Source organism: Gorilla gorilla, chromosome 9 (genome assembly GCF_029281585.2).
Source record: "Gorilla gorilla gorilla isolate KB3781 chromosome 9, NHGRI_mGorGor1-v2.1_pri, whole genome shotgun sequence".
In the NCBI taxonomy this organism is placed as follows: domain Eukaryota; kingdom Metazoa; phylum Chordata; class Mammalia; order Primates; family Hominidae; genus Gorilla; species Gorilla gorilla.
Window position 1 is genome coordinate 55,262,931 of NC_073233.2, and position 24,546 is coordinate 55,287,476.

General features: G+C 34.8%; 1 pseudogene; it reads left to right on the forward strand.

Annotated features, from left to right (window-relative positions):
• The window catches only part of LOC115936250 (NADPH oxidase 4-like), a 165,657-nt pseudogene that overhangs the window by 139,749 nt on the left and 1,362 nt on the right, over positions 1–24,546 (forward strand).

Below are 24,546 nucleotides of genomic sequence, written 5' to 3' on the forward strand. Positions count from 1 at the left end.
CCAGGTATTGACTGCTCCTTTCCAGCTGTGAATACCGTAGATGGCATCTACCACTTGATGGCTGTCTTGTCTACATTGAAAATCTGTTGTTTAGTATAGTCACCTTCATCTATTATGTCAGCTAGATCTTCTGGATAATATACTGCAGCTTCTTCATCAGCACTTGCTGCTTTGCTTTGAACTTTTATATTATAGAGATGGCTTCTTTTCTTAAGCCTCATGAACCAACCTCTTCTAGCTTCAGGCTTTTCTTCTGAAGCTTCCACTTCTCTGTCAGCCTTCATGGAATAGAACAGAGTTAGGGCCTTGTTCTGGATTAGTCTTTGGCTTAAGAGAATGTTGTGTTGTGGCTGGTTTAATCATCCAGGCCACTAAAACTTTCTCCATATCAGCAATAAGGCTGTTTTGCTTTCTTATTATTCATATGTTCACTGAAGTAGCACTTTTAATTTTCTTCAAAAACTTTTTCCCTTCCGTTAGCAATTTGGCTCACTGTTTGGCACAAGAAGCCTAAGTTTATGCCTATCTCAGCTTTCAACATGCCTTCCTCACTATGTTTAATCATGTCCAATTTTTGATTGAAGTAAGAGACATGCAACTCTCCTTTCACTTGAAACTTAGAGGCCATTTTAGAGTTGTTAATTGGCCTAAATTCAATATTGTTTTGTCTCAGGGAAGAGGATGGTCCCAGGTAAGGGAATGAGAAGGAGAAATGGTTGGTAGTTGCAGTCAGAACACACACATTTATTCATCATTGCAGATAACTGAAAGTCAAAGAATTTGTAGCTTTGTAACATAAAAAAAATTCTGTAAAGTTGAAAGATGAGTCAAACAATTAGAATGTATTTCATTCACAACCACTGTTATATGTATCTACATTGAGATTTTTTCCTCATTTTTCTGTTTGAAATATGTTTTAAGACCTAAAATATGGGTTACAAAGCAACTTCCTTGCCCTATAAAATTATACCATATCACAGACTATTTACAGATCATTGCATAACCAACATAGATCATAATATTACTAACATGAACTCATTGTGCACTGGTTAGTGTGAGCTGTGGTAGTTTGGATTTGGACTGGGGTTTCTATTTAGTCAACATAGTGTCCATATAATCTTTAACTTTCTGTTACCAACAGACATCTAACAAATATTGAAATATGGAAACGTATGTCCTTTATTTAGGTGAAAAATATTCACGAAGAGAACTGACTAGTTCTGAAATGTATATGTGTATGTATGTGTATGTTTAAAGGAAAGGCATTTAAAAAATATCACCTGCAATGGTGCTTGGGAACACTCTTCTAAAATACAAGAATGTTCATTAATCAATTTTTACATTTGTGAGCTCTTATTTGACCCATTGCCAAAGCCAGGGCATCCATTCTCCTCAGGATGTAATTGTAGACATTGCTCCATGAAAATTCTCGGAGCATGAATAGGTGTGACAATTGTCAGAAAGAGATAGATGAGTGGAAAGGAATAAAAAAAGAATGTGTATCTAATACAAAATGCATATTGTTGATTTATAGGTTGGAGGAAACAAATGGAGATAAAGAAACAAATTTTATTGCTAATAAACTCTGAAGGATTAAGGTTCATAACATATGTAGAATAGAGAGTAGTTATAATATATTTTTATCCTTGTAAATACAGCTTGGACATGTAAAATGTTTAAGTACATCTGATATAATTTTATCCGTAAATTACTTGCAACCATTTTGGCAATTAAACCAGCAAAACATGACCCACTGGCTCTGGAAGTTTTAACCACAATGTATGTAAAAATATTGTGAAAATACAAGAATAAACTGTTTCTACTTGGTTCTCATAAAGATCAAGTTCTCTGAGCTTCCTAATACCAGAACTGTTTAGAGAGGGGAATATCATTTATGACAAATTTTAGAGCTGTTCTTTTTTGACTTGGTTTGCTGCCAAAGAACAACCTTCATTGGACAATAAAAGCAATGTTCTACCTCAATCTCATTTCTAATGGGCTACGTAAAAATGACTTCAAATGGTGATTTGGGGTAATACCCTTAAACTGCAAAGCCTCAGATGACCTTTCCGCAGTCTGTTCTCCAGCTTATCCTCCTTTCTCTTTCCTAGCCAAGTTTTGAGTTCTTCTTCAAGACATCATCTATCTTTAATAATTTCTGTTCAATCTGCATGTCTGTAATGTACTTGTCATCTGATCCTGAGCCAAGTTATTTTATTTTATTTTATTTTATTTTATTTTATTTTATTTTTTAGACAGAGTCTCGCTCTGTCACCTAGGCCGGAGTGCAGTGGTGCGATTTCGGCTCACTGCAAGCTCCGCCTCCCGGGTTCAGCAATTCTTCTGCCTCAGCCTCCTGAGTAGAAGGGTTTACAGGCGCGCGCCACCACGCCAGGCTAATTTTTGTATTTTTAATAGACACAAAGTTTCACCATAGTGGCCAGGCTGGTCTCAAACTCCTGACCTGGTGATCTACCTGTCTTGGTCTCCCAAAATGCTGGGATTACAGGTGTGAGCCACTGTGCCTGGCCCAAGTTATTTTTGTTTGTAATAGTAACACATAATAAACACTATGCATGCCAGGAATTGTGCTTTATATGCATTATTAATTTAATTCTTACTATTCCTCTATAAGTTAGGTAGTACTGTTTCCCTAATTTTACAGATAAGAGGACTGAGATTCAAAGAGGTAAATGCCCTACCCAAAGTCACATGGCAGAGCTGGGTCTCCAATCCAGATGTGTTTGGCCCCTCAAATTATACTTAACTTAGAAGTGGTGGGTCATTGAGGGATTACTCCCAGGTGGCTGAAAACTGTGTATGTGTGGAGCACATGTGTGCATGCATGTGCAAGCACACATACACTTGGAGTCGAGGTGTAAGGAGAAATGTGGACAGGGCCTAGAATACCTTTTGTTTTCTGAGGCAAGGTCTCACTCTGTCACCCAAGCTGTAGTGCAGTGGTGCAAGCACAGCCACTGCAGCCTCAACATCTTGGGCTTAAGCGAACCTCATGCCTTGGCCTCCAGTGTAGCTGGGACCACAGGTGTGTGCCACCAGGCCTTGCATATATATATATATATATATATGTATATATATACATACACATATATATATGTGTGTATATATATACGTATATATATACACATATATATGTGTATATATATACGTATATATATACACATATATATGTGTATATATACATATATATGTATGTATATATGTATACATACATATATATGTATATATGTATATATGTATATATATACATATATATGTATGTGTATGTATATATACATATATATGTATGTGTATGTATATATATACATATATATATAATTTTTTTTTTAGATACATAAATTTTTTTTTTTTTTTTGAGATGGAGTCTTACTCTGTTACCCAGGTTGGAGTGCAATGGTACGATCTCTGCTCACTGCAACATCTGCCTCCCAGATTCAAGAAATTTTCCTGCCTCAGCCTCCCAAGTAGCTGGGATTACAGGCGTGTGCTACCATGCCCAGCTAATTTTTGTATTTTTAGTAGAGACAAGGTTTCACCATATTGGCCAAGATCGTCTTGAACTCCTGATTCTGGTGATCCGCCTGCCTTTACCTTCTGAAGTACTGGGATTACAGGCATAAGCCACCACACCTGGCCAGAGACATAGGTCTTATCACATTGTTATCACAGGCCTGGTCTTTGTTGCACAGGCTAGTCTTGAACTCCTAGCCTCAAGCCATCATCCCACCTCAGCCTCCCAAAATATTGGGATTACAGATATGAGCCACTGCATCTGGCCTGGACTGCCACTTAAATGACCTTGGACTTTGTTGTAAAGACAATGAAGACCCATGAAAGGATTTTAAGCCAAGGAGAAAGATAATCAGACTTAACCTTTTTATAGATTTCTCATGAAAGTAGAGAGGTACATGAGGTACTACACGGGGCCAGCACACAAGCCAGTTGGCAATTTCATATTCAGGCAGGAAATGATAATGGATTCATACTGTGGTAATAGTAATATGGAAGATCAGATAGATATCTAAGGGTGTTAGGAGGCATAATTAACAGAATGTGATGACTATTATGCAAGAAGGAGAGGAGGAGAGAGAGGGAGAAGGAAAGAGCTTTGGGTGGCTTCAAGCTTTTTCGCTTGAGTCACGTTCTGGTTTAAGTCCTCATGATTGAGGGAGAGTGGCAATCTGAGCAACTTTATGTTTACTTTTTGTTCTGTATTACAAATGATGATAATGGAGATACCTTCCTTCCAATGTTGCTTTGAGGAATGCCTAATGCATGACACAATTCTTTCTTGTAAGTCTTTGTGATATTTAAATAAAATCATCGAAAGCACCTGGCCTCTTGCAAAAGTGAATTTTCATCACCATTCTCATTGTCAGCTCTGTTCTGCCATTTCTCAAAGCCATTGCTTGCCTCAGGGCAGGGAGAAAGGCTCTGCCATGTGGGCTGCTTTTGTATCTTCAATCCATTCTAAATCCTGTCAGAAGGGATGCATTGTCCTATCTGGTAGAGGTGGCTGTGGGTGATATGCTCTGCTTGGATTAGTCAGGAAGGAGCCCTTTCCCTTGTGTGTCTGCCTATTTGTGGTAGTGGTTATTCTGGTACAGTTTATACAAGCATAGTAATTCATAATATTTTCCACAGTATACATATTGTCTTTCATTAGAGAATTACTGTCTTTCATCTTCTAATCCTTAAATTTAGGCTTTCTTTTATATAGTATGTGAAATTCGAATACCTGGATGGCAAGAGATCTAAAAGGTAGTATTCTGACTAGAGTGTGGAATGTAGTTATAAGAATGCCTAATGCTATTGATGTTTGCAAAACTAGGCAAGTAGGATGTCCAAAGAACTCTGGTCTATCAGCGGGTAGTGGATCCCAACCCCTGGGCTGTGATTCACAAGGCAAAACCCTGTCATCAGGACTGTAAAACTGAGGCACTGCTTAAATTGTAAAGATTTTGGCTCAGAGATGTAAGTCAAGAAGCTGTGTTAGTGCAAGGCTAATGAGCAAGCAATAAACGAGCCTTAGTGCTGACTGAGAGCACAACTCATTCCTGACTCAGATAAGAATTGGTTGAAGGACAGGGCCAAGCTGAGTCTATAGCTGGAGGTTAGGTGGCTAAAATTTCAGAACAATTTGGGGATGTAGCCACTTTCTGGAGATAGATTAAGCACAGATAATTCTCCATCTAGTGCCTTTGAGAGCCATTTTCTTTCTTTGTTACCCCATCCTGCATTCAGCTGCCATACATCTTTTCAGACTCTTTAGTTTTTAGGTTTGAGGGATTTTTGTTGTTTATTTGGGGTTTATTTTATTTTTTTATTTTTGGGCAGAACTTGTCAGTCAACAAAGCAGCCTTGAAGTCCTTCCTTTATTAAAAATCTTATATTAAATGTATCCATTCATAATGGTTATTGGAGTATAATTTTGTTAGCATGATTATTTTGTGGGGACTCCTTGCCAAAGAACTTTTATCCTTGCAGACTTTAAATTAATTAATTTGTAAGGCCTTGACTGAATCATTCAGAATTCCAAGAGATAAACATCAAATTGTTTTTTTTTCAGTGTTCCTTTTAACATGAGATTGCATTAGATAATAATTACAAATTATTGTAAGTGGGCTTGAGCTCTTGATTTGGCTCTCAGCTTGAATATTACTGGTATATGGAAATGCTGCTGATTTTTGTGCATTGACTTTGTATACTGAAACTACTGAAGTCATTTATCAGTTCTCTTGGCAGAGTAGGTTTTTCTAGGTATAGAAGCAAATCATCAGCAAAGAGAGATAGTATGACTTCATTTCTTATTTGGATGCCTTTCCTTTCTTTCTCCTACTTGATTGCTCTGGCTAGGACTTCCAGTGCTATGTTGAATAAGAGTGGTGAGAGTGGGCGTCCTTGTCTTGTTCTGGTTCTCAAGGGAAACACATCCACCTTTTGCCAATTCAGGATCGTGTTGGTTGTGGGTTTGTCATAGATGGCTCTTATTATTTTGAGGTATGTTCCTTATATGCCTGGTTTATTGAGGGTTTTTACCATAAAGGGATGTTGGATTTTATCAAAAACTTTTTCTGCATCTATTGAGATGAAAATAGGTTATTTGTTTTTATTTATGTTTACATGCAAAAACAGAAAACTAAACATTGGGTACACATAGACATGAAGATGGAAACAATAGACACTGGGGAATACAAGATGTGGGAGGGAAAGGGGCAGGGATTGAAAAAAATTACCTACCTGTATTGAATGCTGCTGTACACTGCAGAGTACAGTATTGGTTGTTTAAGCTCATGATCATGTGTCTGGCTGGAAGCTGTGGCAGCTGCCCAGCATCATGAGAGAATATTGTACCAAATACTACTAGTGCAGGAAAAGGTCAAAATTCAAAATTTTAAGTACAGTCTCTATTGAATACATATTGCTTTCACTCCATCATAAAGTCAAAAAAAAAATTAAATTGAACCATCCTAAGTTGGGGACCCTCTGTAAAATCACCACCTGCACCAGCTCACTCCTGATCCTCCTTACCTGCTCTATCAGCAACATCAGTAGCTCCTGGGGGAATGGTGAAAACTACCAATGCTCAGACTTCTGAGTCAGCAAGTCTCGGGGTAGGGCCTGGCATTCTCTGTTTTAACAAGCCTGCAGGAAATTCTGATACATAGTAAAATTTGAAAGCCATCAAGGGAGAGCCATCGTGGGCTTTCTAAACTCACTCCTTTTGTTTGTTGTTTCTATTGATATGATTAGCTCCCGAGACTAGAATGGTCTAAAACTGCAATAACATCCTCTCCTGAGGAATAGTTTATCACACTCACTTTTTTCCTACATGAGGAGAGAATTGTTAGATGATAATTGTCCTGGAAACTTTTTTTGTTTTTACCTTTATATAATACCCCTCACCAAAATAATTGGTAATTGTAAAGATTATTAACAAACTAAGCTTTGGAGTTAGACTCAGAATGAATTTAGTAAAAGTCATCCCCCCTTAATATAAGTGTGACCTTAAGAAAATTATTTAACCTTTTTTAGTTTTAGTTCCCAATGCAATAAAATAGGCATTATACTTTCCTATGAAAGTTGTTGTGTGGATTAACAGTGAAGGTATACATAGAACATTCAGTACCAACCTTGGATTAAATGTTTGGTGAAGAGTATCCATTGTTAATATAGCTTATTTTAGGTTTCTGAGGTAAGAGTCTCAGGCATGTTTTGAAAAAGAAAAAAATTTTTGGACACTGAGTTTTACTCTGTCACCCAGGCAGGAGTGCAGTGGTGTGATCATAGCTCACTGCAGTCTCAACCTCCTGGACTCAAGCCATCCTCCTGCCTCAGCCTCCCTAGTACCTGGGATTACAAGCATGTGCCACTGTGCCCAGCTAATACTTAAGACAAGGGTCTCATTTTGTTGCTCAGGCTGGGCCCAAAATTCTGGCCCTAAGCAATCCTCCTGCCTCAGCCTCCCTAACTGCTGAGATTACAGGTGTGAGCCACTGCACCAGACCCTTGAAATTTTTTATTAATTAAAACAACTGTTTAAAGTGACAGATGATCAGAGAAGATTTTAAAAGGCAAATATTTTTCAAAAGTTTACACTTATATGAACATTAAATGTTGTAAATTACAAACCTTTACTTTTAATAATAGTATAATATTTATTATATTATTCTTAAATATCTAATAGTTATCAGGTTCTTACTATGTTCAGGCACCATGTTAAAAGCTTTAACAAGTATATTCACACTCAGCCACATAAAACAGAAATGTAGCTTGAAACTCATTAAGCTTAATAAAAGATTTAAATCAGTTTTTTAAAATGTAAATAAATTCTACTTTCAAAGGAAAAACTTAAATGTCAAAAAATGTTTATATACTTTTGAGTGGGTCAGGGAAGAAGACATCTCTTATCCTTAGAATTATCTTAGATACACAATCCTTCATAAAGGATCTTTTCATTAGTTATCAACTGAAATTTAAAAATATATGAAGTTGATTTCATCTCTACTATGTTTAGCAAGACTTTAAAGAGTTGCCTTTAATTTCTACAATCTGGTTACATATATTATGATAATAGCAACATAACATTCTTTTAAAGAACGTGTACTATGATAGGGAGAAAGTCACTGCTCATAAATGAAAGGCAGTGTATTTCACACATTAATCAGATTAAATATGTAAAAAAAGTGGTTTAAGTAGTTTCCATTTCCATCTCCTTCAAAAAACTAGATGTCATGAAGTAATCAAATACTAATAATTTTATCTTCGTATTTTTTCCAAGAAAAGCAAAATTTTCTCTCTCCTGGTATAAAAAAAAAACATTTCAAATTAAAACCAACTGATTCTCTAAGGGCCTTGAAACCAAATTCCCACCTACATTTCCCAGCTCATACTGGACTTAGCCCATTTCTTGCATCAATACTGGGTCTCACAGAAGGCCTGTCAGTATACTGTAGGCACTCATTGATGCCGTTAACAAAATGTATTTCTGATATTTGTGTGGCCCTCTACAATTCTTAGCACACATTTTTTCCATAGCATCTCATCTTACTGACCCTTTTGTAGATGAAAGAAATCCACTTTAGGAGGACAAGTTACTTGTCTGGAATCCCAGCCTTAGTAAATGACTAGAATGCTGAGTTCTAGTCGTCCTGTCCAAAGTTATTTCAAAACACCAAAGAGTAGCTTTGTGGGGAGTGGGGTGGGTGTGTGTGTGTGGGTGTGTAGCTCAGAAAGCAGACCAGTAGGAAGGAGGGAGCAGTGGCCAAAATATAGTCACACAACCAAAACAGATGCAGAGAGTCTGAGAAATGTAGTATTTTGGCTGGACTTTTTGCTTCCCTGAATAAAATTAATTGTCTGTTACTAAGAAAGAATGGGAGGATGAATATTATATGAACAATTAGCATTTCCATTGCAGTTAAGAAGGATTTCTCTATGCTCTCTCTCTCTCTGTCTCACACTCACATACTTGAATATATAAACATGAGCAGAGTAGTTAGAGCTTCAGAGCTTCCTTTGTGATTGTCCTTTACAGCTAAAGAACTATCGGTTTGTAAGTAAAGTTCTATACTTATGAACAACCAGGGCAAGAGGAGGGACGGTGTTAGATTCTTTTCCTTACTCCTAATTATTTTTCTGTTCACATAGTAAATGTTTAAATAAGTATTTCCTGTACTGATCTAGCCATTGAAAAAATGTTTATTGAATTTAGATACAGTAAAGCAATTCTTACTTTAATTTAGTCATATATAGTAATCTAATATGATCAGAGCTTTAACTTGTCCTTAGCTACTTGGCATGATCATATTTACATTACCCGATACTTTTAATTAATGGTTCCCTCAAAAAAAGGCACACTTAGAAACAGATGTATTTGTTTTAATCTTGACGCTTCATAAACAACATCTGCTACTCCTTTAGGCTAATCACTATGAGAAACCAGGAAATAAGGCCTGACCCATCACAAAATCTAGAGATTGCATTCAGCATGTTTGCTATACGGTACAGAAAATTAATTTCGCTTATTTTCATTTTTTTCCCTCCTTTTTCTGACTGCTCTACAGGCTGTATATTGATGGTCCTTTTGGAAGTCCATTTGAGGAATCACTGAACTATGAGGTCAGCCTCTGCGTGGCTGGAGGCATTGGAGTAACTCCATTTGCATCAATACTCAACACCCTGTTGTATGTCATTTTGATCTATTTTGTTAATCCAAATAGAGAACTGCCAATATTTCTGATATCTCTCTTTTTAGTATAAAATAATTCCTTATTGAATTATTCTACTTGTTGATCAAGGACCTCCATTTACTGATTGATGAGGGGAATAATTCAGTGATTCTCAACATGTGGTCTGTGGCTCCTAACATATTCTCTTGTAGAAAGATGTCATATCACAGTTATGCACTCCTCTGTCCTTTTCCTTTGTTAAAAGTCATTCTCCTCCACCCTTCATTTTCTGTGTCCTCATCAGCGGTAAGTGGTTCTACTCATTCATTCAGTCAACAAATATTTTTGAGCACCCATGTGCCAATAGGTCTTGCAGGTATTGGGAAGACAGCAATGAATGAAAACAGAGTCCCTGCCCTTAAAAAGCTTACGTTCAAACGGGGCAGGTAAAAAAGAAAGCAATGAAAAATATAAATAAAATTATTTCAGAAAATATTAGAATTATGACAAAAGGTAGACATTAATGGATATGGAAATAAAGGGCTGGGTTTATTGTTGAAATATGGTCAGGCTTTTCTGAGATGACAACTGAACACATCATTCCTTCATTTGTTACTTAGCAAATTTACAACAGACTAAAGAAAGTAACTTCAAAGGTGAAATTGTGGCCGGGCACATTGTCTCACACCTGTAATCCCAGCACTTTGGGAGGCTGAGGCGGGTGGATCACTTGATGCCAGGAGTTCAAGACCAGCCTGGCCAACATGGTGAAACCCTGTCTCTACTAACAATACAGAAAGCAACCGGGCGTGGTTTTGCATGCCTGCAATCCCAGCTACTCCAGAGGCTGAGGCACGAGAATCTCTTGAACCTGGGAGGTGGAGGTTGCAGTGAGGGGAGATGGCACCACTACACTCCAGCCTGGGTGACAGAGCGAGACTCTGCTAAAAAAAAAAAAAAAAAAAAAAAAAAAAGGTGAAATTATCTGACCAGGTAATACTAAACTAAAACTTATTTTAGTTTCAGGATTATAAGCAAAAGTTAATTGATTGATATTCTTATGAAAACACAAAGCAAAATGAAAAGTAGAAAGTTATTCTCATATCTATTCCATTTACTTTTTTTTTTTGCAGACCCAAAAAAGCAATAATAAATTTAAGTGATGTGGTTGAATGATATTTTATTTCAGTTTTAAATACTAGATGTAAATTTGGTACTTTCTGGTGGTTCTTACAAAAATGATCATGCTCCAAGCCAGAAATAGTTTCTGACAACACATTATAAGTTATTTGGATACCTAATGTTATGAAAAAGGAAGAACATTTTCTTAACCTCAAACCTACTTTATAAATGGGGATCCAAACTTGGAATTATGAGTTGCTGGAATGCATTACATCGTACATGATTGTGAAATCTCTTTCTTTAATGATTTTTAAGAGGGGATAAACAACCAAGTTTCTTGAATGGTTTTGGCTCATTTTGCCAAAAAGCCAGGGCAAGACTGAATGACCTTTGGAGCCCTACTGAGTCTGTGATAGAATTCACTGAAAGTTGAAAACTTGTTTTTTTCTGTGATTCAGAGCCCAATATTATTCTGGTCCAGTTCAGTTATGGCCTTCAACTGGAAATGGATGATATGCATACTTGTGAATATTATTCACACTTAAATTCATTTAACACTTAAAAACCTAAATTCATGAAGTATGTCATATCCTTGAGTCAGTATATTGCATATTAAATTCATTTAGGTCTTGTGCTATCAGATGCTAGAATGTAAATGACTGATTTTTCTATTGGCTTCTATTGGATATTTCTATTGGTTGCTTACTAATGAAAAGGAAACTTTCAAAAATATACGAATTCTTTAATATTTGTGTTTGCCATCCTAATCACTATCATGTTATTTTAATTTTAAAGGGATGACTGGAAACCGTACAAGCTTAGAAGACTATACTTTATTTGGGTATGCAGAGATATCCAGTCCTTCCATTGGTTTGCAGACTTACTCTGTATGTTGCATAACAAGGTAACATTAGGGTTGGTTCTAGTTTTGCAATTTTTCAAATTAAAAATGTTATATCTTTTATATTAGAAGAGCAATAAATGCTTGCCATAGAATAAACCATAGAAATTATGCAGATAAGTAGCAAGGAAAGAAATAAGTCTCTTAAACAGAAAAAATCAGAGATAATATCTGTTAGCAATTAGGCACACATCTTTTCAGATATGGATATTTGTGAGTATATATTTTAACATAGAAACATTCATTTCTATGTTTTAACATAGGGTGTTTCACATTGAAATGTATGCATATGGCTAAAGGTGATGAGGGAAGACAATGGAGGGAAATACCAGAAGGCTCCTGCTGTAACACCTTCCATCCTTTGTTCTGATAGCACTTACCCCTGATTGCCATCTTTAATACTGCAAATCACCAGACTTTTTGGTATACGATACAAATCTCAACAATCCCAAATTCTGTGTTCTATTTTTTGCAGAGATAAAGCAGGATCTTTTCCTATCCTACCTGTGACATTTGACCTATTTATCTTTATTCACATTATACAAGTGATACACATATGCATCCTTGCTACAAATATTTCAGACAATTCTGATAAAGTAAAATCCTCTCTTACTACCTTCCCTACCTAATCTATGTAAACAGAGGTAACTCTTAAGTGTTCTATAAATTATATCATACTATCTATATTGTTTATGCAAATTCCTTTATTAATTGATTACTATGTCTTGACTATTTTTCGGTATTAGTGCATGTAGAACTGCCTCATTGTTTTTCCCGGTGCCAGCAATTAGAGATGATAGACCCACCTGATTCTTTCAGAGTATTTCATTGTATAGATATATCTAGCTTACTGAACAATTCTCTAATGTTAGATACTTTTTTATTTCAAAGAATGCTGAAATGGATATCATTATACATAGCTCTTTGTGCATGCATTCACTCATTCAGTCAGTCATTCTATCATTCAGTGTATATTTATTAACTGCTAACTATCAATCTGAAACTATTCTAGGATCTGAAAACTCATCAGGTGGCAAAATAAAACCAAGTTTCTGATCTCATGTGGTTTACATTCTAAGGGGGCAAGATAGACAACAACCAATAAATACATCGAGCATCAGGTTCTGAGATTCGGGTTCGGACAAAGAAGGAAGGGAAAGTAGGAGTAAAGCAGCGTAAACAGTAGAGAGTGTGTTAATTTATATTGCACGTTCAGGAACAACCATCAAACAAAATGCTATAATGCCATTTGAGCAGACTTGACTGAAGTGAATGAGCAGACTAGACACATCTTTTGGAGAAAAAAAATCAAGATAGAGAAACCTAACTTCATAGGCAAGGGCTCTGAGGCAGCGGTATGCTTGGTGTCCTGAAAGAAGAGAAAGGAGATCTGTGTGGATGAAGCAGAGTAAGCAAGAGAAAGAATAGTAGGACAGGCAATTAGAGAGGTAGTGGAAGAGGTGGATTATGTAAGTCCTCCAGACTTTATGCAAAATAAATAAATAAAAATAAATGAAAACATTCGTTCTGGATATGTACCTAGAAGAATTAAAAGCAGGCAATTGGACAGATATTTGTATGCCAATGCCCATAGAAGCATTATTCGCAATAGCCAAAGGGTGGAAACAACCCAAATATTCATCAATAGGTGAATGGATAAACAAATTATGATATACACGTACAATGCAAAACTATTCAGCCTTGAAAAGGAAGGAAATTATGACACATAGTACATGGATGAACTTTGAAGACATAATGCTAAATGAAATATGCCAGACACGAAAACACAAATATATTATGCTGTCACTTATAGGAGGTCCCTAGAGTAGTTTAATTTGCAGAGGCAGGAAGTAGAATAGTCTCTACATATGCATCCTTGCTGAAAATATTTCAAACAATTCAGATACAGTAAAATCCTCTCAGGTTGCCAAAGCCTTCGGGGAGGGGGAAATGAGGGGGTTGTTGTTCCATATTTTTTTCTAGACTATTTATTTTTGCGGGTATATTTTTGCCTCGTGCATTTTTGTGCAAGAGAAATCAGAGCCCATTGCTGAATAAGCGGAAGGCAGGAACAGGAAAAAGTGTCTATTTGTGTTGTTTTATATTTGCTAGCATGCATAAATTAAATCACTATTGTCTTTTTTTCTCAAGAAAATCATGTTCTTGATGAGTAAACTGGTACAATTTTGAGACTCTTAAGGAATAAAATAAGGAGTATTTCAGAAGGACTAATATTTGTATAGCATTTAGCATGCTAAATTTTGTATCTATAAAGATAACAGAAAATTATTCCCTACCACTACCATCATCAGACCTAATTCATACCAAGAGGCCAGATTATTAACGTTAGAATCTGTTATATATATTTGTGTGTATGTATGTGTGTGTGTATTCATTTTCTTATAGATATTGACTATGATAAGCTAGGTTGTGTTAAATTCTAGAATCACATGTTAGAATAGGAGAAAATCTGAGTATACCCACAAGAATTGTAATAAGTCTATTCCTTTTTCTGTCCTCTCAGTTTTGGCAAGAGAACAGACCTGACTATGTCAACATCCAGCTGTACCTCAGTCAAACAGATGGGATACAGGTATGTGGTTGATGTTATCGTAAATTAAACAAGCCTGTTGATAATAGATTTACTGTAGGAGCTGTGGTGGAAGAAAATTCCTGCAGGTGGTTCGAACAGAAGTTTCCTAGAGGAAAGCCTCCTTTGGAATATGTCCAGAAAAGTCATAGCTTGTCCTTGAAGTCAACCATATTATGCCTTCCATTTGTCCTTCTCACAGGGAGCTGGGGCAGACTCGTAAGGTCAGACCTTTTGAGTCTGCCCCTCCCCTCTTCACTATCGCCTCAAGTTCTTCTGAAATTCAGACTACACATGAACAGCCTTGTGATTTCTTTTTATTGAGGGCATGTTTTATGTGGAGAGAGAAGATGAGTTCATATACAATTAAGCTTATTTCTAGACAAAGAAAACTAAAAAATAATGATAGCCATCATGCATTATTTATTTACTGTTTTAGGAACTGTGCTAATAATTTCACATATATTAGTTTACATAACTAAAACAGAGTCAAGCAGTTAATGTTATTCCCATTTTGCAAGTGATGAAACTAATATTTGAAGACAACATTGAAGAGCTGGACTGGTGTATAAATCTAGGCATGAATGCATTCACAAATTTTATTTTAGTACTTTTTGTCATACATTTTCACAATACTTCGAATATAAAATTTGAATGTTTTCAGTTACCTCAAAACTAATCTAACTCTAATTTTCCCAGTCATATTTCTCCCCTACTTGGTATGTAAAAAGTATTTCATTTTACCAGTCTCATGAAGTAAGTCAGTATCACTTTTCCTCCTGGTATTGCGATAATTAAGGTATGAAGCATAATTTGTATCTGGTTCTCAGTTTGCCTGCCTGGGACTCAGATACTTCCTCCTTTCTCCGCAGTTCACTCTGACTCTTCACATTGATTTAGATCTAATGCTGTTAATTGCAAACAGGAGCCCGTTCACAGCCATTTGTTGATAGACCCAATTTTGGAGTTCTGCTGTTGTGAGCTGTCTTGTCTAGGATCATTTCCCCAAATTTACGATGACAATTTGTAGTATTTTACTTATAAATGAGCCAAATATGACAACTGTATCTGTGGTGCCAAAATACTTCAATGAAGTCCATGTGCTGAGCCTTTTTGAGATTGACCAATTAGAATTCATTCTTTCTCTTACATTGCAGTTCTTTAAAGATGAAACGACTAACTGAAATCTAAGAAAATTAGCTATTTGTCAGAATGGCATTCAAGGAGATTAGTTCTAACAATTAGTTCTAACAATTAATTCATTTACAAATCAAATTTTTGTACCTTTTTACCAGAATAGATTTTGTTTGTTTAAAAACAAACACATGGAATTCAAGGAGATAATGGATTTTAAAAGAAAGGAGAAAGGAAATGATATTTTGAAATAATTCTACGTAATAGGTTGCCATTTGATACTTACATTCTTTATATCACAGCAATTTGGTGGAAGCCGCAGCACCAGTAGAAACAATGTTAGAGAACTAGGTTACTTAACTAAATCTCGAATAATGTAGTGCTTTCTTTTTGGCAGAAGATAATTGGAGAAAAATATCATGCACTGAATTCAAGACTGTTTCTTGGACGTCCTCGGTGGAAACTTTTGTTTGATGAAATAGCAAACTATAACAGAGGGTAAGTACTATACTTCAAAAATTTGATATGTGGTTAATAAATTAATTAAAATATTTTCAAATAATTACATGAAGTTTGAAAATGAATTGGCAATGAGTTTACAAATGACAAATTCACTGAAACACTCTTTCACTATCAAAGGAAGAAGTAAGGCAGGTATCGTCCTACATTTCTGTAATTCCAAATAATTAAAGTTTGGCTTAGAAATAGTCTATAATGTATTTATGAACTAAACTCTCCTATCTGATTATAAATTTGTATAGGCCTATATTAAAAATGGGTATTCGCTCCCACAGCATATATCAGGTGATCCTAGGAAAAGTTTTCAAAATCATGTTTCCAAACAAAGAACTTTACAATTAGTTCTAACAATGAATTCATTTAAAAATCACATTTTTTGTACCTTTTTTTACCATAATGAATATGTTTTTTGTTTGTTTGTTTGTTTTTTAAAAAAACCCTCTGCATTGTAATATGCCGTCTTTAAACCTAGAATATTTCCAAAAATATTATTTAGAAACTATAATTTTGTAAAGAATCTTGTTCTTATGAACTATGTGTCTATGATCTGAAGAAATTACTAAGAAGGAAAGCTTTCATTTTAGGGCACAGACCAGCCAGCCCATTTGTCTTTTGTAAATTTATCATAGTGCAGAGCACTGATCTATAAGAATTCTAAGAAGATTTTGAAAACTATATAACCACTCACATATTTTTAGGTTTACATCTAAATAGTTTCATCATAAGTTTACATAGTTGTAAAAGATGTGATTTCTAACATATTGCAGATATTGACATTTTGTAATTAACATAATTTCTTTGAACATAGCCACTGGTATATAAATATAGCTAGATGATACTATCATTTATTACAAAAATACATAAACTCTTCTTTTAGCAGTTGGATGTTTTACATCATTCTTTTTCTTTCATTTAAGTTGTATTTCTATCCCATTAACCCATATAATTTTATCAAAATTCAATTAATTTTTTACATTTGAACTAAACATATTTTTCTTGCTAACCTAATCCTAATCATACTTCAGCAAAAAGAATGAACATAAATTAAATATTTCATTTTAAAATTTCCTGTAATCATAAGACTCTAGTATTAATTTTTTTTTTTTTTTTTTTTTTTGAGACGGAGTCTCGCTCTGTCACCCAGGCTGGAGTGCAGTGGCGCGATCTCGGCTCACTGCAAGCTCCGCCTCCCGGGTTCACGCCATTCTCCTGCCTCAGCCTCCTGAGTAGCTGGGACTACAGGCGCCCGCCACTACGCCCGGCTAACTTTTTGTATTTTTAGTAGAGACGGGGTTTCACCTTGGTCTCGATCTCCTGACCTCGTGATCCGCCCGCCTCGGCCTCCCAAAGTGCTGGGATTACAGGCGTGAGCCACCGCGCCCGGCCTAGTATTAATTTTTGCTTCTGGCTTGAGTTATCATTTAAATTACTTTATATGGTTGAACACTTCATAATTTTAAAAATATATTTTTATAAACATCAAAAGGATATTTGATTACAAATGCACAGGCCAGCTTATTAAATGGATATTTTTTTAAAAATCCAATTTAGGAAATCATGGATGGATATTATTTATTGAAGAAATCACTGATTCAAGATGATCCCTATCTCTACCTTCAAAGATTTTGTTTTAGAAATTACAGAATGGAGCCTGGGAAGCAAAATTTATGAAGGAATAATGTTACCCATGTGATTCAGATTACAGTCATGTTTAAAACACTTTTGTAGTATTACCCTTCCCTTGATAAAGTAGTTTGGGGATGAAGATATAAGCATGATTTACAAAGCAGAACTTTTTTGTAATATTCAGAGTTGAAATTTAGAAAAAAATGATTTCAACCCACTTTTGGCTATCTTCCTTTCCCATCTTTCTCCAGTATTACCCATCTTAGATGTGATAATCTTGTCGTACTCATCTGTCTCTTGCTATGCATTGCAGACATGTTCCTCTTTAGTGCCATTTACTGACTTCTGACAAGAATTTTTTTGTTGATTTTCATTGTATGTTGCTGAAAACTGATAGGTTCTTTGGCTGAATTCAGAAACCAAATCCCTAAAGAGCAGATTATTTACAGGGAAATAGATTGAGGCTGTTGGTTCCTACAGTTAGTTCTCAAGAAGTCTCATTTGTTAGGCTGCTTGTGTTTTAGAGCCATTTGTGTGTGTGTATATATTTAGTAGTTTGTTCTTTTTCTGGAAAAAATGGAAAACTGGTTTAAGAAGAGCAAATGTGCACCATCTGCTGTTGACATTTTGTACAACACTTTGACTTTGTGTATTTGTTCTCAGGCAGGTGCCTTAAATGTGTTTACATTTTCTGAAGGATTTTTATGTAGCATACTTAGGAAAAGAATGAATCAACATTCCTCAGGTCTTATTAACTGGACAAAGGCACTGTGTAGATGGATGGTTTCATTTACAATGTAGCATTTTGATTAACCTCATGCACACAAATTGCTGAAAACATATGGAGATAACAGTAGGGAAGACAGGCATATAAGTTAAGATTTTAAAATATCATGTGTTGGGCAACACTTTTTAACTTTCAGAAAATGATTACTTATTAAACCAGTAGGCATTAGGTTAGTATACTATGTAGAATACAAATTTAAATTGCATTAAACACTCCTGGCCCAGAGGTAATGATTGGTAACTCTTCGTTATGTATTCTTACAGAAGCTTTTGTAAGTTTGTGTGAGAGTGTGTGTGTGTGTACTTATGAAAGTGTATGTAAACATATGTTTGTATGTGTGTGTGTGATATATATTTAAAATCAAAACCTTAGTTTTTTAACAAAAATTGAATCTATGCCAGGTAATTCTTCAGCTTACTTTGTTGTTTTTGTTGTTTTATTTTTTTCTTGGCTTTGCTAGGAAGAACCAACTAACTTTTAAATGATGTGCTTCTTTCGATCGTGGACAATTTCTGTGTAATTGTACCTCAAAGTATTCTAGAGTATGAATAACGTGACTGCTACTACCCTAATTCTTTATATTTAGATTACTTATATTTCTTTACAGTTAAAAATAGTGCTGTGGTAATTATCTTTGTACATACTTTCTCATGTGAGAGTATTGCAGTAGATTAAGATCTTTGAGTTGGAATTGCTGGCTCAACAGGTATACACATTTACGTACTACTCTACAAAAACTAAAAGTCAGAATTAATTTACTTTCCACATGTGTGTGACAGTCATTCATTTCTTTTGTTGCTTTTTTAAATTCAGAAATGGAATTATATGATGGTATTACATGATCATGGAAAGTGAAGGAGCTTTAGGAGTCAACCTGCCTTCATTTTTATTTTACAAATGAAGAAGCTAGGACCTCAAAATATAATGATTTATCAAAAGCCATGGTTAATGAGCCAGAATGCAGATATGAACACAAATCTCCTGACTGCAAGTTCATTGTGCTTTACAGCAGGGCATAGTCAGCTTGTCACAGATAAAGAGTGACAATCTTACTTTACCATGTTCCCCTTAGATGGGAGGTAGGGAGGTGCTGCAGGAAACTCCCATGTTTACTAAGAAGGCTGTAGCAGAATGTTAATTAACTGTAACACTAAAAGAATTAATAACTAATTTTTTTGAAATACAGATATTCTAAATATTACATTGTAAACCATTTAGTATTTAATAAACTATTAGAAAATTATTTATTATATCTAACCCCAACTTGGTTTCCTATTGTTTGTAATTAAAATGTATATCCTGTTTTGAGCTGTGAAGTTTATGCATGATGCAAAGAGAGAAAGAAAAGTTGAACTTTATTTGGCTTTTTGAGTAGAGACTTACTACTCTGGGATTGGGTGAAATCTTTGAGATTATATCTTTATTTTACTGCCTTGTAGTGTTTTCAAACAATACGAATTAAGAATAACTAAGTTTAGTCTCTCACATTTACTCCTGTGACCCTGAATCAAGTGACTCAGTTCTCCTGGATCTGTAATACAACGAGTGAATAAACTCTCTGGAGTGATTAAGTTCTCATTATGTAAGATTCTGCGTTTACAAGTCTACACGAGAAAGCAAGTATGAACATTTATAGAACTAGTTTCTAATGTCTACCCCAAACCACGTTTTCTACTTAGTACCCGAATCTACCTCCACTCATTCCATCAAAGGTCATGTAGACAGGTCTCCAGATAATTGTTGGATTGCAGCATTCTAATGCAAATTTAGTACAAATGAATTGCAAAGATTCCTTGTAGAATTCGAAAAAGAAAAAAAAAAGTAAGATTTCATTAAGTTAGTGAGAGTGACATTAGGAAATCCTTAAATCGCACACACACAAAAAGGATATCAGAGAGTTAAGCTAGTTAATAATTGCAAAAGAAAATGTTAAAGAAACACAAAAATCATAATATCCTGTGTGTTTTAAAAATAATGATTTTTATTATTATTTATTTTATAATTAATACTTGATTTTATTATCAAGTATTTAAGAAGTGCCTTTAGGAAATCTGAAAAACTTGTCAAACTAACTCTACAATTGCCCTGTCAAAGCCAAACAAGAAAATAATGGTATCTTATTGCCATCATATGGTGTTGACAGAAAGTTTATACAAAGAAACAAAATGACTCAATTCTCTTTTCATTTTAATGGAAGCTACATTATGTTTCAGTAGTAATTTAAATTTTATTGGTATAACATCATTTATTTTCATATATTTTTATTTCTTTTGCTCATTTTGGGTTTAATTAGCTTTTTTTAATTTTTACTAGTTTCTTAAAATGGAAGCATAGGTCATTGATTTCAGACTGTTTTTCTTAATAAAAGTGTTTAATGCTATACATTTTCCTCTAAAGACCACTTTTGCTAAATCTTATACATTTTGATTTGTTTTCATTTTCATCTCGTTCAAATATGTTTTATTTTTTATGTTTTTTCTTTGACCCATGGGTTATTTAAAAATGTTGTTTAATTTCCAAAAATGCAGAAATTTTCCAGATATCTTTTTGTTCTTAATTTCTAGTTCAATTGGGATTTGATCTAAAAATGAACTCCTTGTGATTCTAATCCCTTAAAATGTATTGACGCCTGTTTTATTGCCCAGAATATGTTCAATCTTGGTGAATGTTCCATATGCACTTAAAAAGAATTTGTATTCCGTTATTGTTAGATAGAACATTCTACAAATGCCAATTAGTTCCAATAGGTTGATAGTGATGTTCAAGTTTTCAATATGCTTATTGAATTTCTGGCTGCTTGTATTAATTACTGAGAGAAGAGTATTGAAATAATTAACTATAATTATGAATTTATCTGTCTTTACAGTTCCATCAGTGTTTGCTTGATGTTGAAGCTTTTTAGTTTCGGTGTTTAAATCATTTACATTTAATTTAATGAAAATACAGTTGGCTTTAAATCTAGCAGTTCACCATTGCTTTGTACTTATTTATTTGTTCTTTCTTTGTTTTATTTTCTTTTTTTACCTTGATTTGGGTTGAGTATTTTTTATAATTCCACTTTTTTCTCTAATGTTAGACATGCCTCTGTATTTTTTTTTTCTTTTTAGTAATTGCTTTAGGTTGTTGGTTCCTGAACTGGATTCCTCGGACCAGCATCAATCGGAATCTTGTTAGAAAAGCAAATTCTTGAGCCCTATCCAAGATCTGCCAAATCAGAAACTAGGGATGGGGAGACCTAGCTATTTGTGTTCTATGAAGTCTCTAAAATGATTCTGATGAAGCCAAAATTAAAGAAACATTGTTCTAAGTTCACAGTATACATCATTAGCTTATCACAGCCTATTTTATTTTTTATGTTTATGTTTATGTTTATTTTTTAGAGACAGAGTATTGCTCTGTTGCCCAGGCCAGAGTGCAGTGACATGATCTAGACTCACTGCAACCTTGAATTCCTGGGCTCAAGAGCTCTTCCCACCTCAGTCTCCTGAGTAGCTGGAACTACAGTTGCATACCACCATGCTTAGCTAACTTTTAAAATTTTTTGTAGGAATGGGATCTCACTCTGTTGGCCAGGCCGGTACTTTGAATAATATTGTAACACTTCATGTACTTCCATTTCTTCCATCCCTTTTGCTATTTTTGCATTCATCTTACATATACATATGTTATAATTCTCATTATTAGTATTTTTTGTTTTAAACATCTAGCATATATTAAAAATATTAGAAATTAGACAAAATAAATATTTTACATTTACTGACAGATTATACTATTTTGGTGTCCTTCTTTCCTTTGGTTGATTCAAATTTCTATCTAATTTTATATTCCTACTTCTTGAGTAGTTTTCTTTAGTGTCCTTTATGGTGCTGGTTTGCTGACAATTTTTTCACCTTTTGTTTGTATACAGTTTTTATTCCATCTTCATTTCTGAAAAATCATTTTTGTTTGGCATAAAATTTGCTTGATATATAATAGTTGATGTCTTGATTTATATTTTAGTACTTTGAAGATATCACTTCATTGCCTTCTGACTTGCACAGTTTATGACAAAAAGTTCACTTTCATTCTTATATTTCATTGTTATATTTTCTGTTGATGATTTGTAATGTGTCTTTTCCCCCAGTCTGTTTGGTTTTATGTTTTTCTTTTTGTCACTCGTTTTTAGTATTTTATTATCAATTGCCTAGGTATAGTTTCCTTTGTGTTTATTCTCCTTGAGATTTAATGAGATCTTTTATTTTTTTTTTCTTCTCCCTTGGTCTTCTCTCATGTTGGACTGCGGTTACATGTATTTTTGACTAGTTGGTATTGTCCCACAGGCCACTTATGCTCTGTTCTTCTTCTTTTTTTTTTTTTCAGTTTTTGTTCTCTGTGGGCTTCAATTTGGATAGATTCTAATGATTTTTCTTCAAGTTTACTTTTTCTTCAGCAATGCCTATTCTTTTATTACCTCATCTAGTATATTTATCATTTCAAATATTGCATTCCATCTCTAGAATTTATGTTTGGGCCTTAAAAAATATTCCATTTATCATCTCATCATGATTATACATTTCTTTGAATATATGAAGCCTGTGTATCATCACTGTTTCAATGACCACGTCTGTCGTCTCTATCATTCTGAGCCTGTTTCTGTTGAATGCTCTTTCTCCTTGTATTAGTTTGCTAGGGCTACCATAGCAATATACCACAGACTGGTGGATTAAACAACAGAAATTTATTTTTTCATAGTTCTGGGGGCTGGAAGTTTAAGATCAAAATGCAGGCAGGACTGGTTTCCTGAGATCTCTCTCCTTGACTTGCAGATGGCTATGTTCTTGATGCCTCTTCAGGTGGCTTTTTCTCTGTGCATGCACCTCCCTGGTGTCTCTTTTTGTGTTCAAATTACTTCTTATAAGTACACCATTCAGACTGGATTAGGGCCTACCCTAGTACCTTCATTTTAACTTAAATTGCCTCCTTAAAGGCCTTTCTCCAGATGCAGTCACATCCTGAATCACTGAGGGTTAGGACTTCAACCTATGGGTTTTGGAGGGGCACACTTCAGCCCATAACACTGTTAGTTATAGTTCATACTTTCTTGCTTTTTGAATTCCTGGTACTTTTTTGTTGATTTCTGTACATTTTAAAGTTTAAATGTTAGGTGCCAAATTTTGATTTATTTAATAGTGTTGGACTTGTTCTGACATGCAGTTAAGTTACTCGGGTTCAGTTCGATCCTTACAAGGCTCACTTTTAAGATTTGTTAGTGGAAGTCCAGAGCAGCCTTCAGTCCGAGGCTAATTTTACCAATATCCCCTCTACTCCTTGCAAATAAGGTGGTACGTTTCTGAGAATACAACCCATTGCCCTGTATTTATAGGACTTTCTATTCTGGTGTGTGTGAATACAAATTATTTGCAGTCCTGTGTAAACTCTGGCAATTATTTGTCCTATTGATCTCCGATAGCTCTTTACTGACATTCATGAAGTTTCTTATCACATATGAACTGATTATTAATCAAAGACTTGAGGATTCTCCTCTACCAATCTCTGAGGCATCTTTCTGTGGATCTCCCTTCCCTTCCATATTCTGCTCCACAAATTCCAGCTGTTTGGTCCTTAATGAACTCTGTTCTTTGTCTCCTCAGTGTAATCACCAATCTTTGCTGGAGTTTCACCTGTCTGCTGCAGCCAGTAGATTGCCTCCAGGCAATAAGCAAAGAGGGTGACTGTGCTTAGCTTGTTGTCTTCCCTTTTCTCAGGGATCATAGTTCCATGCTACCTATTATTCAGTGTCCGAAAGTACTTATTTCATCTATTTTGTTTGCTTTTTTCTAGATTTTTAATGTAAGAGGGTAGATCTACTCCCTATTACCCCATCATGGCTACAAGTAAAATTCTATTTTCACAGCTTTTAGTTTCATTTTTCAAGGTAAAAATTTTAATAACTTTATTTTCAGTATTTACTATTAATTTTTGGTACCAATTTTAATGGATTCAATGTCTTTTGTTCAGCGTGAGTTATTCTGAGATAATTAAGACATACTGGATTTTCCCAAGATATGAGATGAAATATTAATCATTTTGACATCCTAGGAAGAATCAAATGCAAATCAAACTTGGGAAGAAGGTCAATTTGAAATATTATTTATTTCCTGGGATTTATTTAGTCTATTTGTTGGAGATATGTATT